At 36.7% G+C, this 14749-nt stretch overlaps 1 long non-coding RNA gene across 1 annotated transcript; it reads left to right on the top strand.

Annotated features, from left to right (window-relative positions):
* Positions 1–393: 393 nt before the first annotated feature.
* LOC122061329 lies at positions 394–13237 on the top strand. Its single transcript, XR_006134624.1, has 3 exons — positions 394–488; positions 2076–2234; positions 13175–13237. It is a non-coding gene; the product is annotated as an uncharacterized LOC122061329 (long non-coding RNA).
* The last annotated feature ends 1512 nt before the right edge of the window (positions 13238–14749 follow it).

Below are 14749 nucleotides of genomic sequence, written 5' to 3'. Positions count from 1 at the left end.
TCTTTCTTTATGGAAGAACTGCAAAATAGTCTTTCAAATTCTTAGCCTTTTGCTCAGAAAAGGTTTCCTGCAACTAAGTGGGACTGGGAAGGAATCTCAATTCCCTTCATGAAAGATTTTCACCTTTTCAAGGAAGAAGTGATAAAGGGTCTGCGAAGACGGCTTGATACCTCCCCTTTTCTTCCCTTTTCTTAGTGCAATGGACTTTGCCCTTTTCACCTACTTCTGTGGTTTCTTTTTCCCGTATCTTGTTTCCCATTCTTTTAAGACTTTACTCTTTACAAGGCTTCTTCTGAGGGTATAACCAGTTTCTTTTCCTCTTTCTTTCTCTCTTTCTGTTGTTCTTTTCTTCCTCTTCTTCTTCTTCTCCTCCTTACAGTGACTCTCTCTCATTCACACTTTCTAATGGACAGGTTACCTAGAGTTGTGGCCGGCAATGTAGAGATTCATTTTCTGCTTTATTGACGATTCAACAGTGATGAATTGAGGTAATTAACTTCCAACAATTTTCTTGCTGAGGAGAAAGATGGTTCTCTCTTTTTCCCCTTCTTCTCCTGCTTTGATATAAAGTAAATGATTGCCTGATTTAGTGGACAACCGTGGAAGGTATAGATTAGTTAATTATTAGAAGAATTAAAAGCCTATACAGAAGGCTACTAGTTGAGGTGTTGATCTCTGGGGTTCTCTGACTCTTTGGAGTAAGAATCTAAGAATCAGAGGTAGTATAGGCTATGAATTAGGAGAACCAGGGCTGAATTTCAAACCATCATCATCGAATCCTGACTTCCTGAGTTCTTCTTGGAGGGTTCGTGTGGAAGTGTAACTGAATTCCTGGAACTAGAGACTGGTCTAGACTCTATACTATAGAGTAGTATGGTTAAGATTTTTTTTTTTTTTTTTGCTAGGAGAGTAGTATAGTAAAGCTACCCCTTGATTAGAATCCTTTGATTTGATGGGTTAGTCACCATCTTTTTCAAACCGTTGATTTCAATGACTCAAGTGTGAGACAACTTAATATTCTTCCTTGTTTTTCTTCCCTCCATCCATAGAATTTGGTCTGCGGATTTGTCCCCCACGCTTTGGACCCCACAATTCCGTGGGTCCAATCAAGGAGATATCAGGTTGATGGGATGAGATTTCAATCCCCAATGCTGCACCTACTCTACTACTCTAACCATTCTATGACCATAGGGGGGAATGTGGTGAAATAGTGGGAACTACAGATCCTATGGTTATTGACTTATGACTTACCATCCAAAATCCAGTATTATTGTAATCATAATGAGGTCCACGAAAGAAGATATCCTAAGTGGGACCCCATCAAGTCATGTGGGATCTGATCCACTTGTTAGTCTAATACTGAGTGTAACTACTCCTTGAGTGGGCCATTATGGTGAGGAAGATTTTGCTTCTATGATTAAGAAGAGTCAAAGATTTGAGAGTGCCAAAATCATTGAAGAGTTGCAAGCTGAAACTAACCAGGGAAGGAAATCTTCTTGGAGAGACCCTTTGTTTCAAAAGTCAAAAAAGATTTGGTTTCTCATTCTTTCACATGGATCCTCCCATATCATCTTTCACTTGGCAAGTGCCAAGTTATTCATTGATTGTAGGCTTCCGTAGACTGCAATTAATCTTTAGTTGGATCTTGTCCAGCGATTCACATCTTCCCAAGTTACTAATCATATATTATAAGGCAGGTAAAAAAGTAGAGAGAGAAAGAGAGAAAGAGAGAGAGAGAAAGAGAGAAGAGAACAGTGACAGCTGTTGTTCTTTATGTTGATGATCTTCAATGTTAAAAAAAAAAAAAGAGATCTTTCCATGCTATCCCATCCTTTTCGAGCCATACCCATGGAAAGCCATACCCAGAGACCAGAGTCTTTCTTTCCGGGTTTGCCGCTTAAGACTGCAACCACTTGTTCTGATTCCTGAAACCCTATTCTATTATTATTATTATTATTATTATTAATTTTTTTTTTTTTTTGAATTACTACTAGTTTACTGTTACTTTAAACTTTAAAGGTTGTTTGTCACGTTCTTTAATGCTTCTTCCATGTCTATCTGTTTTTACTCTTCAGGTGTCCTCCTTTTCTCATGTTTTCAGTCTTCAAAGCTTCACCTTTTTGGTTCCTTTTTCTCTTTGAACGTGTGGATACGCTAAAAGTGGTGGATTTAAGGATGAAAAGCTAGGAGGTTTCATGGGTAATGACCAATCAAGATTGCAACATCGCAGAAAAGTAGGTACCATGTCCATCAACCTTCTCTCTTTCCTTTTGGGTTTTTTCTTTGTCCTTTGTCTTGGATTTTTCTCACCTCATGCATAACCCTTTTATATCCTGGACATCAAGAGGTCTCTGTGGTGCTTTTGGACTATGTGATTTCAGCCCATTATTTATGGTTACAGCCAATAGTGATTAATTCAAGTTTGAACGCTTTGTTTTGTATCTTTACGGTCACTGCATGACTGCGTTGTTATGTTTACAGTATACATGTTTAGTATATGTCATAATATTATCGTTTTTGGGAATTGGGAATTGGGAATTGGGATTGCACCATTATATTAACAGTTAGTTTTGCATTAATGGAGAGTGGAGAGTGGAGAGTGGAGAGTGGAGAGTGTGTACTGGATACTGGGAACTAACCCATTATTGTAACGGATAATGGATGATTATGATCGTCCCTTTTCTAAGGATTTTTTTTTTTTTGATATTCTCTTGTTTGAAGACCCATCCTCATCCTTATCTCAGCATGATGGAATGGATCATGAATTTGATGTGATATGATGTGATGGGCATTGGAAAGCTACAATTCTAAGATGTTAAAAGTAGGACCCACCAAAAAGTAATCACTGGAATGTGGTTCTATCTGTCCCTGCACATGGGATGATGGTTAATCATCTGATTATAACTTCTTCAAATTGATGGATTATTGGATTCTCTTTTGCAAAATTTCAATGTTTTTGTAGGTTCACAGTGTAAGTTTTCTACCCAAAAAAAGGTTCAGTCTTAGTTGCTACCTCATCACATGTTAGAGTTCCATGGAACCCACCAAACAAAGATGGTCAAAATGCAGTAGCTGAACATCCTTTATTATTATTATTAGGTTTTTTCTCTCTCTACTTGTTTCTTCCCCAGTACATCTGCTTTCATTATGTTTATGGTTGGTCTCCAAAATTTAAGTTTCTTCTGAGAATATTCATCTCTCCCTGTCTTTCTTTTCCTCCCACTCGTTTATGTTTTCTCTAGCTCTCTCTCTTGTGGTTGCGATTTAGTTTCTGGGTAAGTAAGTTGGTGGGCCCTAAGGGATGATAACCATTATAAGATTCTTCCTAACATGGTTTATTGCATCAACTAGTAAAAAAAGATATATATCAATATATGATACGGATCATACTCGAAGAGGACTATTGCCTGTTGGTACATGGAGTAGATAAGATATGGGATATGTTAAAAGACAATTGGCAATAATGGAGAAAGTTTCACGCCACCAAGGATGAAGAGATTGTCCAAGGTGATGTGACCTGTTATTAGACTTATGGATAGTGAGTTTCATCCTTGTGCTCTCACTCCTAAATATAGGTGGTCAAATTACCCGTTTTTTAGTCCAATCCAAAGATTAGATGTTGCGACTTAAGAGGTTGTGTCTTCAATTTGGGTGGAATAGTAAATCCCAATTCCCTTACTAAGTCAAGTTTTAATGCATAGGTATACCATCAAGTGAAAAAAATAAAGCTTTTAAAATTTATATCAGCAACATTCAATGGTGACTAAAAAAATACAAGAATTTATGTTAATATATGAGAGGATATTTGATTGAATTAGGTTAAAAAATTGGATAGGTGGATATATAATCTAAACTCAAACTATCCATCCAAATGGGTAGAGTCATTACGTCATCTCACTTTGGCTAAGCCTCACCACCGGGGGTGCTTAGCCATGGACTTTCCCAATGTTCCGTTCGACCTAAGCTCAACAACTAAGACTGATCTCACATAGTTTTCTATTTAGAAATTTATATAGTTAGTTAGATATTTCTAGTTTTTTTGAATCAAACAAATAAAAACGTCTTTCTTATTTGTTGCCACTCGTCCTACCACATGGCTCAAAACGGTGGACCATTGAGATAAGTGGGGCTGTGAAAATGATTTTTTCCCTTTCCAAATATATTAAAATTGGGATTACAAATTTATAGTCCTATTATTTGCCGTCTATATGGAATAGGGATCAAGTGAGTAGACATCGAGATGATGTAAAAGATAGGAGGTCTTGATCATGAAATCATAACAAAGACTACATTATTGGAGATTGTAATCCAGGTTTTATGTGTATTCTATTGAATTGTAGAGATTTTATTCCCTCACTCTTATTTTCTCCTCATATGTTCTTGGTTTAAAAAGCATGGGAACTATTTCATTGATTCGAATCGAAAGTACTAATGCTTTGAGTGGTTCTCTTCATTGACTCTGCTTACTATGCTTATCTACCTACTATTCTTATCCTCCTTAATTACATCACTTTTCTTGTTTTTGACCTTCCTACTTCTAGGAATGTGGGTTTTATAAATAATATTTTTGGCTTTTGATATCTATTGAATTTATCAGAGGTCTAGATCAATTAGTAACCTAGGTTTGGTTTTAGCTCTTTTCTTTTAATTGAATTTACTCATGCTCATTCATTGATTATTCTATTTCCCATTTGGAAAACTTCAGCCCATTCTCATCCATTTGTTATAATCCCTGTTTGATTAAATAGCCTTAAGATCCTCCATAGTTCAAACTCAAGGATTGTTTATACTATCAAAATCGTACACCATAATGTCCTTATGGCTCTCGTTGGGTGGATTTCGATTTTAAATTCAGATTGATTTCTTAAGGTAACAGTTTTTTGTCAAGAAATTGAATTATTAGGATACATCAATAAAAAATATTCAAGAATTAAGAAATCCATTTGGTAGTTCAGTTATAAGAATAGATTCTCCTTATTTATGATAATAATAAAAATAATAGTAGTGGTAATAACAATGGTAATGAAAATGATAATCATGGTAATTAAGGCAATAATAATGATGAAAATGAAAATGATAATAATAATAAGAATAATACGAATGATGATGATGATGCTAACAACAACAACAACAACATGCAACGATAAGGGCTTTACCATCTGGAAAGATCCCAAGAAGCCCTCACCCTAAGTTGCCTTGGACATCTTGTGTTTGGTTTTATTCATGTATTCCTCGTCAATCCTTCACTACATGTAGGTGTATGTTGGATGCTCTTCCAACTACGGACCAATTTTGGTGAAGGTCAATTGTGGTTGCACCCTATTATTGTTTATGTTGGGCGGAGCTGAAAACTAGAAACCATCTTTTTTATTTTTTATTTTTTATATTTCCCCTTCTCATCCTGAGTCTGGGGTGATATCCTTAGGTTGTGCTCACCTAATGGTAAACTCATTCAATGGAGATCTTATAGGATGCATTACCAAGTTAGTCTTTTGTTGTACCAACGACCACATTTGTAAGGAGAGGAAATTTTGAATCTTTTGGAATAAGATTAGCACAAGACCAATCGTTGTCAAAAGCGTACGATCCGATGTGGAGGAACGATGTCGGGTTATCATTCCCAAGGGTCCAAAAACCCTTCAAAATCAATTTCTTATGGAGAAGTGGAGTGTTCAGCCCATATGGTCTTCTAGTTAAAATTATGCTTTTTGTGGTTGTGGTTGTGATTGTTTGGGTTTTGGCCTCTCTTGGGCCATGGCTTGGGCTTGTTCAACAAGTTTTCCCCTTTTGGTCCTATGTACTGTTGTGGTTATCTTGGGGCTTGCCTCCATCTAAGGGGGATCCTTTTTGTATCTGTATATTGTTTTCCTTCTTTTGTAATAAATTTGATATTATCGATTTAAAAAAAAAAAAAAAAGGCTTCAAGACTATGGAATGTAATCCAACAGCAATTTTCCAAGGGAATATTTTTCTCTCCAATGGAATATAACCTTTTGCATCTACAAATTAAGAGTGAATGTAGGATAGCATTAGGTTACAATGGAAGGAAGAGCAAGAAAAGTTGGCATGTAGGCAAAAAATAATGTAAGCTTTTAGGAGAATATGTTGTAAGAGTTTAGAAGGAATGATAACAAACAGCTAGAATAGACTAGGATTTAAAATGATTTTTTAGCATCTTGAGATTATGTGTGTTTCATGAGCTAGTGTGACAACCAAGAAAACGACAAGTATTAGACCCGCCTGGGAGATTGGTGAGGTATCCCCACCAAGAATATGGTAAGTACCAAGGGGTTTGAGAGATTGATGAAGTTGTGCAAACTTTAGTCCCACATCGCTTAAGGAGAGATTATTGGGCTAGTTAATAACCTCTAGCTTCCTTAACATGGCACAATGCGTTTTAAAGCCTTGAGACCCATTGGCCAAAGATGGCCAAAGATAACAATATTGCACAATGTTAATAGAGCCAGGACATTACAAAAGAGCAGATCCCGATAACATGTGGGGCCACAACGAGGACGTTGTGCCGAAAGGGGAGAAGTTGTGACACCCAAGAATATAGCAAGTACCAGACCCGGCTGGGAGTGGTGAGGTGTCCCCACCAAGAATACTGCAAGTAGTAGGGGGTTTGGGAGATTGGTGAGGGTGTGCAAACTTTAGTCCTACATCGTCTAGGGAGAGATTACGAGGCTAGTTAATAACCTCTAGCCTCCTTAACATGGCACAACGCGTTTTAAAGCCTTAAGGCTCAAGGGCCAAAGAGAACAATATTATGCAAGATTAATGGGGTCAGGGCATTATACCTAGAATGGGTTATGTTAAGATGGGAGGTTAAAAATAATTTTGTGATGTCAATCCAATGGTTAGGGTTTTATGAAGTTATATGTAAGGTTGAAGACTAGAACAACTGAAGTCAATCCAATGGTTAGGGGTTTTTCATGAGGATTTAAAGATTAGAACAATTAGTTTAATATTAATTGAAATAAGCTGCTACAACTAGGTAGTCAATGGGTTGGAATGGTTGGACTTAAGCCAAATCCTAGCGGATTTAGTTCAAAATCTAAATATTTCAGATTTGAAACAACTGATCCAAATCAAATATTCAAGTATCCCAAGTTAAATGATTATTTAAAGTAAATTCTACTAAAAAGATATGTCTTTAAGAAAAAAAAAGTATTTTACAAAACTTAGTTAATAAATATAGATATATGTATGACTATATGCTATGCTAAGTATACATTTGTCATGTATACATAACAATTGGTTTGCTTGTGGGGTTACCGAGTCTTCTTCTATCAAATCCTTATTATATAGTAGTAAGTCTGGTGGTGGATTTGGTTGTGGGCATAAATCATGTGAGTTGTAATTGGTTTGCTTGTGGTGGTGGGCATGTTGATTTATTGAACCGCTATTCACAGATACCTCTAGCACAAGTTGTAGGTTGCTTATCCAATTTTCAACGCGGAGTTGTGTGTTGCATATATAGTTTTCAATGCGGAGTTGTGTGTTGATTACATAGTTTTCAATATATAGTTGTGTGTTATTCATTATCTCATTCCTCCTTTCATAAAAGTAGGTTAGGTGATGGATTGTCTTCATAGTGGTGTAATGCATGTAGGACCCTTTAGCTTGACCGATTCATATGGTACGTCAGGTAGATAGTCTATACCTTATTATAGTTTGTTGTTAAAAGACTGTGGTGATTTTTAGCGGTGCATTAGGTTGATAACCGACATATATTATAATTAGCCATAACCCGCCAATCTTTTTACATGGATCCTCGTGCTCGTCCTTGGTTTGAATCTACATGTACTGACCCCATTAAGTTGGGGTCAGGTTTTAGATGTTGTTGTATATATTTGTCATGTGATACGATGCATGTAAAACACATACACATATATATCAGGTTATTCTCATGCTTTATGATTTTGATTTTTGAGTATTACAAATAAGCCCTTCTTCTGAAATTTGTGTTTTATTACTCCCCTACTTATTCTGATATTCTAGAAACCCCTTTATCTTCAGATTTAACTTCAGTTTGAACCTATTTTCTATCCCCTTCACTTTTAAGTGCTTGAATCATTCTTGAATTTATAAAAATTCCACTAATTCTTTCAAATTGGATTAGTTGTTAATTATGGGCCCATAAGCGATCCAAGTATGAGTTTTGGAATCCGGATCTACATCAAGTGGTATCAGAGTGAATTTTCTTGACCATAACAGGTCATATCACTAATGTTGAGTTGTTCAAATTGTACCGTGAGCTATTTGAGAATTAACAGAAGACTGATGTTAGGGCTTGAGAAGAATGAGATAAAATATGACAAGTTCAAGGACGAAACTAATGTGCCCTCACTAAGATTCTTCTTTTATAAAGAGGTCTGAAATGCGAGCTGACGAAGGACCACTTGCATTGCCTTCTTAGTTTCATGCTCTAATGCGCAAGTGTAGTGTTGCCAACCCGTTTTAAGTATTTGGAATTGTTTTTCGGTTCTGAAAACTACAGGAGAGGATGGCATGTTGGAGAGGGACTGTTGTGCTGCTTATGTGCAACATGGTCCAAGTCTGAGGTTGGGCTGATTGGAGACCATGGCATGTTGGATATGGATTGTTGTCCTACTCTTGCATATCAAAGCCCCAAGTCTTGATGGTGCAGTTAGCAGTCGATTGGAGTTGGAGGAGGGAGGGTCTTCCGACTCTTACCCTTTTGAGCTTGCTTCTTGTGACGGTTTACTGCCAACCCAACCCAACCTATCGTTCTTTCTACTCATCGTCCTCTAGAGTTGCATGGCTATATGTTAGGTGATGGTGGGTCAGGATGTCCATCTGTTGGAGGGTGGCAAAATTCAAATGGTTGTAGGTGGTGGGGATAATTCTCCCTACCATTCAGAGGGCTATAACAGTGGCGCGGTAATGCGTGATCATTCTTTTAAGGTCGTACATATGGACCGAGTGAGTTCTCCTATTGATATAAAGAATCTCAAGGGACCTTTCTTTCCTCCCAACAATCAAAATGGGAAAAGGAAAAATCTGCTCCGTCTAGCTCTCGTCCTCCATGAAGACCAAAGTTACTAGGAGTATGTCCAAATGCTTTTTTGTTTTTTTTGGGGGGGGGGGGGTGTGGATGGTTCTTCTTATCTAGAATTTGTTGTGGTTAGATATTTGTAGGGGTTTGGTTCTTGCACCCTTTGTGGTTCGGTCTTAGTGTTTGGCTGGTTTAGGGTGGCTTGGTCCTTCTTTCCTCTTTAGTTTACCGTCAAATGTATTAGGTAGTTCTCTCTATGTATTCTTTCTATTCTTTCCTTTTCTCCTTTGAAATATCTTTGGGTTTTTAATGTCTTCTATTCACCCACAAAAAGTAGCCCATTACTTGTATCTATGACACTTAAAAGGCTGTCAACATTTCAAAGCAGTTTTATTGAGCCCAACTAAAGCAAGTAAAACCTTCAAACCAACAAAGTTCAAGTCATATCTCCTAACTTACATGACCTATAATAAAAATATCTTAAATCCATATACTACTCGACAACCTACTTCATGACATAAACATTGAACTAAATAAATATCCCGAGTGACCCTACAAACTGAAATCTAACCTGCAAAACAACATGCTAGGCTTAGAATTCCTTTTTGCCTTTGTTTTGTTCGTTTTATTGTTATCTTTGCATTATAGTGGTGTCTAGGTTCTTGTTAGTTTGGAGTATAACATCCTCTTCTTAAATTCTTGAGTGCATGGATTGGGGGAAAAAGTGACTATGTTCTGGCAAAAGAATAACTTGCTGATCATCTTATCACTTGATAGTAACAACCCCTGTTGTGAACGAGATCTTTAGGGACCCACATAACTTGTTTGGTACCCTTCCCAGTGAAGATGAGATCCTTAGGGCTATCAAATCGTGCAAAGATATTAAATCTCCTAGTCCAGATGGCTTCAGCTTGGAGTTCTCACATCAGCTTGGATGATTGTGAAGAAGGATCTTATCCATGCAATCAAGGAGCTTCTATGAGAATTTGAAATAGATAAAAGAGATTAATCACACCTTCCTCTATCTGATCCCTTAAGTGGAAGGGGCTAGTTCTATCAAAGACTTCATCACCAAGGAGCTAGCTAATATACCAAAAGCATTGTTGGCTCCTTGGTTAGCGAAAATGAGACAGCCTTCATTAGTGGGAGATATATTACTGAGAATTTCCTCCAACTTATTGAGATTGTTGAGGTTTTGATAGGAAAAACCACTCTTCAGTTGCCATTCTTGAACTGGAACTTGACAAAGTATTCGATTCGATGAGACAGGGACTTCATCAAGGAGATCTTGATTCATATGAGATTTTCATTGTTTTTGTTTAGTGGATTTGCTCCTGTTTTTCCTCAGGTAGATTTTTTATTCTGATCAATGGCATTCAGCAGTGTTCTTCCCCAGTAGCTCTTTTTTTTCATTGGTTCCAATTTGAATTGATAGGTTCAGCCGATCCAATCCTGATTCCTTGAACCTCTGTTCACTACTTTGTATTCTTCACTTAGTCACATAGATAAATGTACAAAAATATAAGATCATTAAACCAAAAAAAGGTAATGTGCTAAGATGTATTTAGATTTAGTGCAAAAAACACAGTATCAATGTCAGGTGGTTGATTTGAATATTATGATTCAAGCCCTAAATCAGACACGGATATCACCAAGTTACCTTCCTTGAATACCCTAGCATTATATTATTTTCTGGTAGCCTCCTTGAATGTGATTGCCTCTTTTGAATGTCTTTATCATGATATGATAATTAGGAGAAACTCCAGTGCACAAATGAAGCTAAGTTCTGCATGTCTTAAAAATTCTCATGATGGCCATGTTTTCAAGAAGACATAAATCTTCACTATATTCTTGTATCAATTTTTATTTTCCACCTTTGTATTTACTTGCTATTGAACCTGCATGTTTCTCATGGAAGTGACCCATATCAAATAAATCATCACCTGCTATAGGAGCATCTCAAGCTTTAATATACATATATTTTTTTTCTTGGTACTTATAAATGGACTCAAGATCATTGATGCTTCTATGGATTTGTATGTGCAATTAATTTTATTTTATTTTTGTTTTGAGTAGTTCTATAAGATATATCTTTTTTTCCCGCTTTTAATGCTACTTTTGTAAAATTAAAAGAATTCCTATTTATCTTGGTTCGAAAGACATTTAAATATAATTCAATTACCTTTCAATTCCAAGAAGACTAGGATTGGGTGACTCTGATCTCTTTTGAGAAGGCTATGATCAATTCAACGAAAGGTGAAATTGGGCAGGATATTCGCTTTTGATATTCATGTGAATATGGAATCTAACTTTTTTTTTGGGGGGGTGGGGTGGGGGGAATAAAGCCTGCCAATCTAGCGTACGAAACGCCTAGACATAGCTCTACGGCTGGGTCTTTTCTCACACCCACCTGCATTTGGGTGTTTCCTGTGCCAGGCCACCATAGTTCCACTCCCCTTAATTTCATATTCTATATATTTGGGTAGCTTCCATGCATAGTGTTTCTAATTGAGTCTTAGTTTCATATTTAGAGTGGAATTAGTAACTCAGTATAGTTAGTCTTCAACATGGTTTTAAGTATCAGTATTGTATTGTCATATCATATTGGTATATGTTGAGACTAATACCAATGTCAGATCGATCCGAATTGAGTATTGGTATCGGAACAGGGGTTAGAATCGTATAAAAATCTATTTTTATGAAAAATATGGGTAAAATTGACTGATACGATCGGATACATGAGATCTAAATCCTTGGTCTCCAATTTTTTTTTTTGAGTAAATGTTGATGTAATTAGGGAATTAGAAATCGTTAAATTACTAAATCACAACATAGTTTAGAGTAGTAACTGCGAGGGAGTGGAAAGAGGGAAGTAATTTGTTGAAATTGCTTTTATTAGGTCGAAGCAGGTCTTTTTCTTTGTTGATCCCTTGGTTTGTGCCCTTTAGTTCTCTCTCTCTCTTCATAAATCTATATTTTTCTTCACTCATTCTTTTGTTATACTATCATCTTTTTGGACCATCATGGTGGGTACAGTGAATGTGTTTTGTGTTACTAAGATCTATAAAAGTATCATCTTTCCCTCTTTTTTTTTTTTTTTTTTTTTTGGGGGGCGGGTGGTGGTGTGGGGAAGAAGGGGTGGTGGTGTGTGGAGGGGAACAGAGGCGTGTTGGGTTGTCCTCTTTCATAAGAGCTATAGATTATGAATGTCTTAGTTCTATGTACTGACATGGTGCATTGTTCACCATAATATGGAATTTGACTATTGGTACCATCAAGTATGATCTTTACTTGAGTTATTCGATTGGCCTAGTCGCTTACCATAATTCTCAACAGATGTTGCTTTCAGACTTTTCTTTCTTCCCACATGGTGTTTGGTCTTTCGTTTGATTCATCTTTTATGGCTTTGCTACCGCACGATTGATATGTGGTTGTCATGCGGAGTAGAACATGCATACCATTAGGCTTTTCAGTAGAATTACAAAGTTTTTTGAAGTATTCTTTGTGTTTTATATAATTGAAGTTTCAAAATACCTCTTTTGTGTTTTTGCTCGGATCTAGACTTGGCCTGGTTTCTTTTGGTCCGATGTAAGCCAAAAAGTGTTCTATGTTGGGGTTTGGCAGAAATCAATTCGACTAGCTTGACTCTCCGTCCCACACTTGGTGCTAGTTATGTTGGCCGGCAATTCTTCTTCTCATGCCATCTAGTGCACTTTCACTGCTGGTTTCGGCGCCTTTCTTTGTGTCACTTGATGGGTCACATTCTTTGGGAAGGGTGCTTCCAAGGGGTCTTTCTCCTCTATTTATGGAGGACGACGGTTTTAGACACTTGTTAAATGAAGTGTTCTACAAACTCTCTCTTGCACTCAAACTTTCTCATATTCTCGCAAGTTTTGCCTCCATTTTCATTGTTTTGGGAAGTGGTCTTACTCCAATCCTATTATAGACTGAGCACAACTTGAACATGACCTAGTATGCAAGTGCAAAGACTTGGGGGCTGGGGGCTGGGGGCTGGGGGGGGGAATGAGACTGTTTTATACCGGAGGCTGATTTGCAATAACTAGTCATGCACCATGTCTACAGTCTTAAGGAAAGTCACTAGTGGCATGACTCGGCCCCATTGATTCTTTAATTGTCTTCATGTATTCGTAGGTTTGTGACGCAATTTAAGTGCTTGCAATCATCGTCTTCAACCTTGGTTTGTCTACAACTCAGGTAAGTAATCTATACTCTCTTACTACATGTAGTTTCTTGTATGATTTAGATGATATATTTCCAACACTAATCATAGGTTTTTTTAATTAGCAATATAGATTAAAACAGTCCTTGTTGGTTGGATCGTTAAAGACTTACTTAAAGAATTTTTTTTTTTCCCAGTTAATATAGGTGCTAGAATTTTAGCAGTTACCGGGCATGGGATACTTTAGGTTTCAATAATGATATCTAATAATATCTAAGAAGGTTTTTCTTGTCAAGGAAGTTGATTCCTGAGTTTGATTTATTCTCCATTAGGATTTAGTTATTGGGAAATAATTGCTCTCTTCTTCAGCAACCAACAAATCACTGCAACTGTAGAACACCATAAACCTGCCATTATCACCATCCATTCAGCTTATGATGGCTTGCATAAAGGTGCCACATATCCTGCGAATTCGGTGTTGGTTTCATTTTCTTTGCTCCTTTTCTACCAAGCTATAAGTCATGAAGAGAACTATGAAATCCAACCATATTTCAATTCTAATTTTTTAAACCAATTGGCAATATCCATTTCAAAAGCAAAAAAGGGATTCACAGTTACATAAGAATATAGAAGGCCTCAAGACTAATCGATACTCAAACCACTCTGTTACTATGTAAATATTTAATCCAAAAACTCAAACTATTAGGTAGAGAGACTTTTATGAGAGGACAAAATGTTTCAAATATAATTAATATGAAACCTAAAACCATCAAACGCCAAATTTAGATCAAAAAATATTTATAATTATTATTTTTGGCTAACCCAAGGTAGTTTAGCACTTTAGCTCATGAATTTAACTAGCTTCCTTTGATTTTTTTTTTCTTTTTTCGGAGGGGCTTTTGTGTTATTGAATAATTTCTGACTCTGTCAATGATGGTTCGGTTGTCGCACTGGATAACCTTTTACTAGTTGGCTATGCCACAGTACCCGTCCAGTGTCTAAGGGTTAAAAAAAAGAGATTCCTAAATCTAATTAGTAAAAGAAATATCTCCTAGTTTTCTATTCCGGGGATTTGCTTGTGCGGACAGCTTTTGCCTCAAATTTTTTTTTGGTTAATTTTGCCTCAGAGATGTCTCAGCCACTCGGCTGATGACTGACACACAGTCCCACACGGCCAGACAAAAGGATTAATTTTCCACAAACCAGAAATCAGCAAAGTTCCGTGTTGAATCAGGGAAGTTGCTAACAAAGGACATATGGTGGGGAACAGCATGAGCTAGCTTTTCCTTTTGATCACTTGAGAGATTCCACCATTAATTGGGTTCTCTCTTCCACATCTTTTTTTGTTTTTGTGTTTTTTCGGTGAAGCACTCTTCCTTCTTCAATATCTTCAAGATATTCAAGATCTTCTCTCTCTACAGATATTCAAGATCTTCTCTCTCTACTTTTTTTTTTCTTCTAAATTTAAATATGAAAGGCCCATTTTTTTTTATCTGCCCTTTCTTCTTACCTTTCTTTATGTGTTTATCAAATTTCGCTTTTAATAT

This window comes from Macadamia integrifolia, chromosome 14 (genome assembly GCF_013358625.1).
Source record: "Macadamia integrifolia cultivar HAES 741 chromosome 14, SCU_Mint_v3, whole genome shotgun sequence".
Lineage (NCBI taxonomy): Eukaryota > Viridiplantae > Streptophyta > Magnoliopsida > Proteales > Proteaceae > Macadamia > Macadamia integrifolia.
The sequence above is the reverse complement of the archived record's forward strand: the minus strand, read 5'-3'. Positions and strand labels throughout refer to the sequence as shown.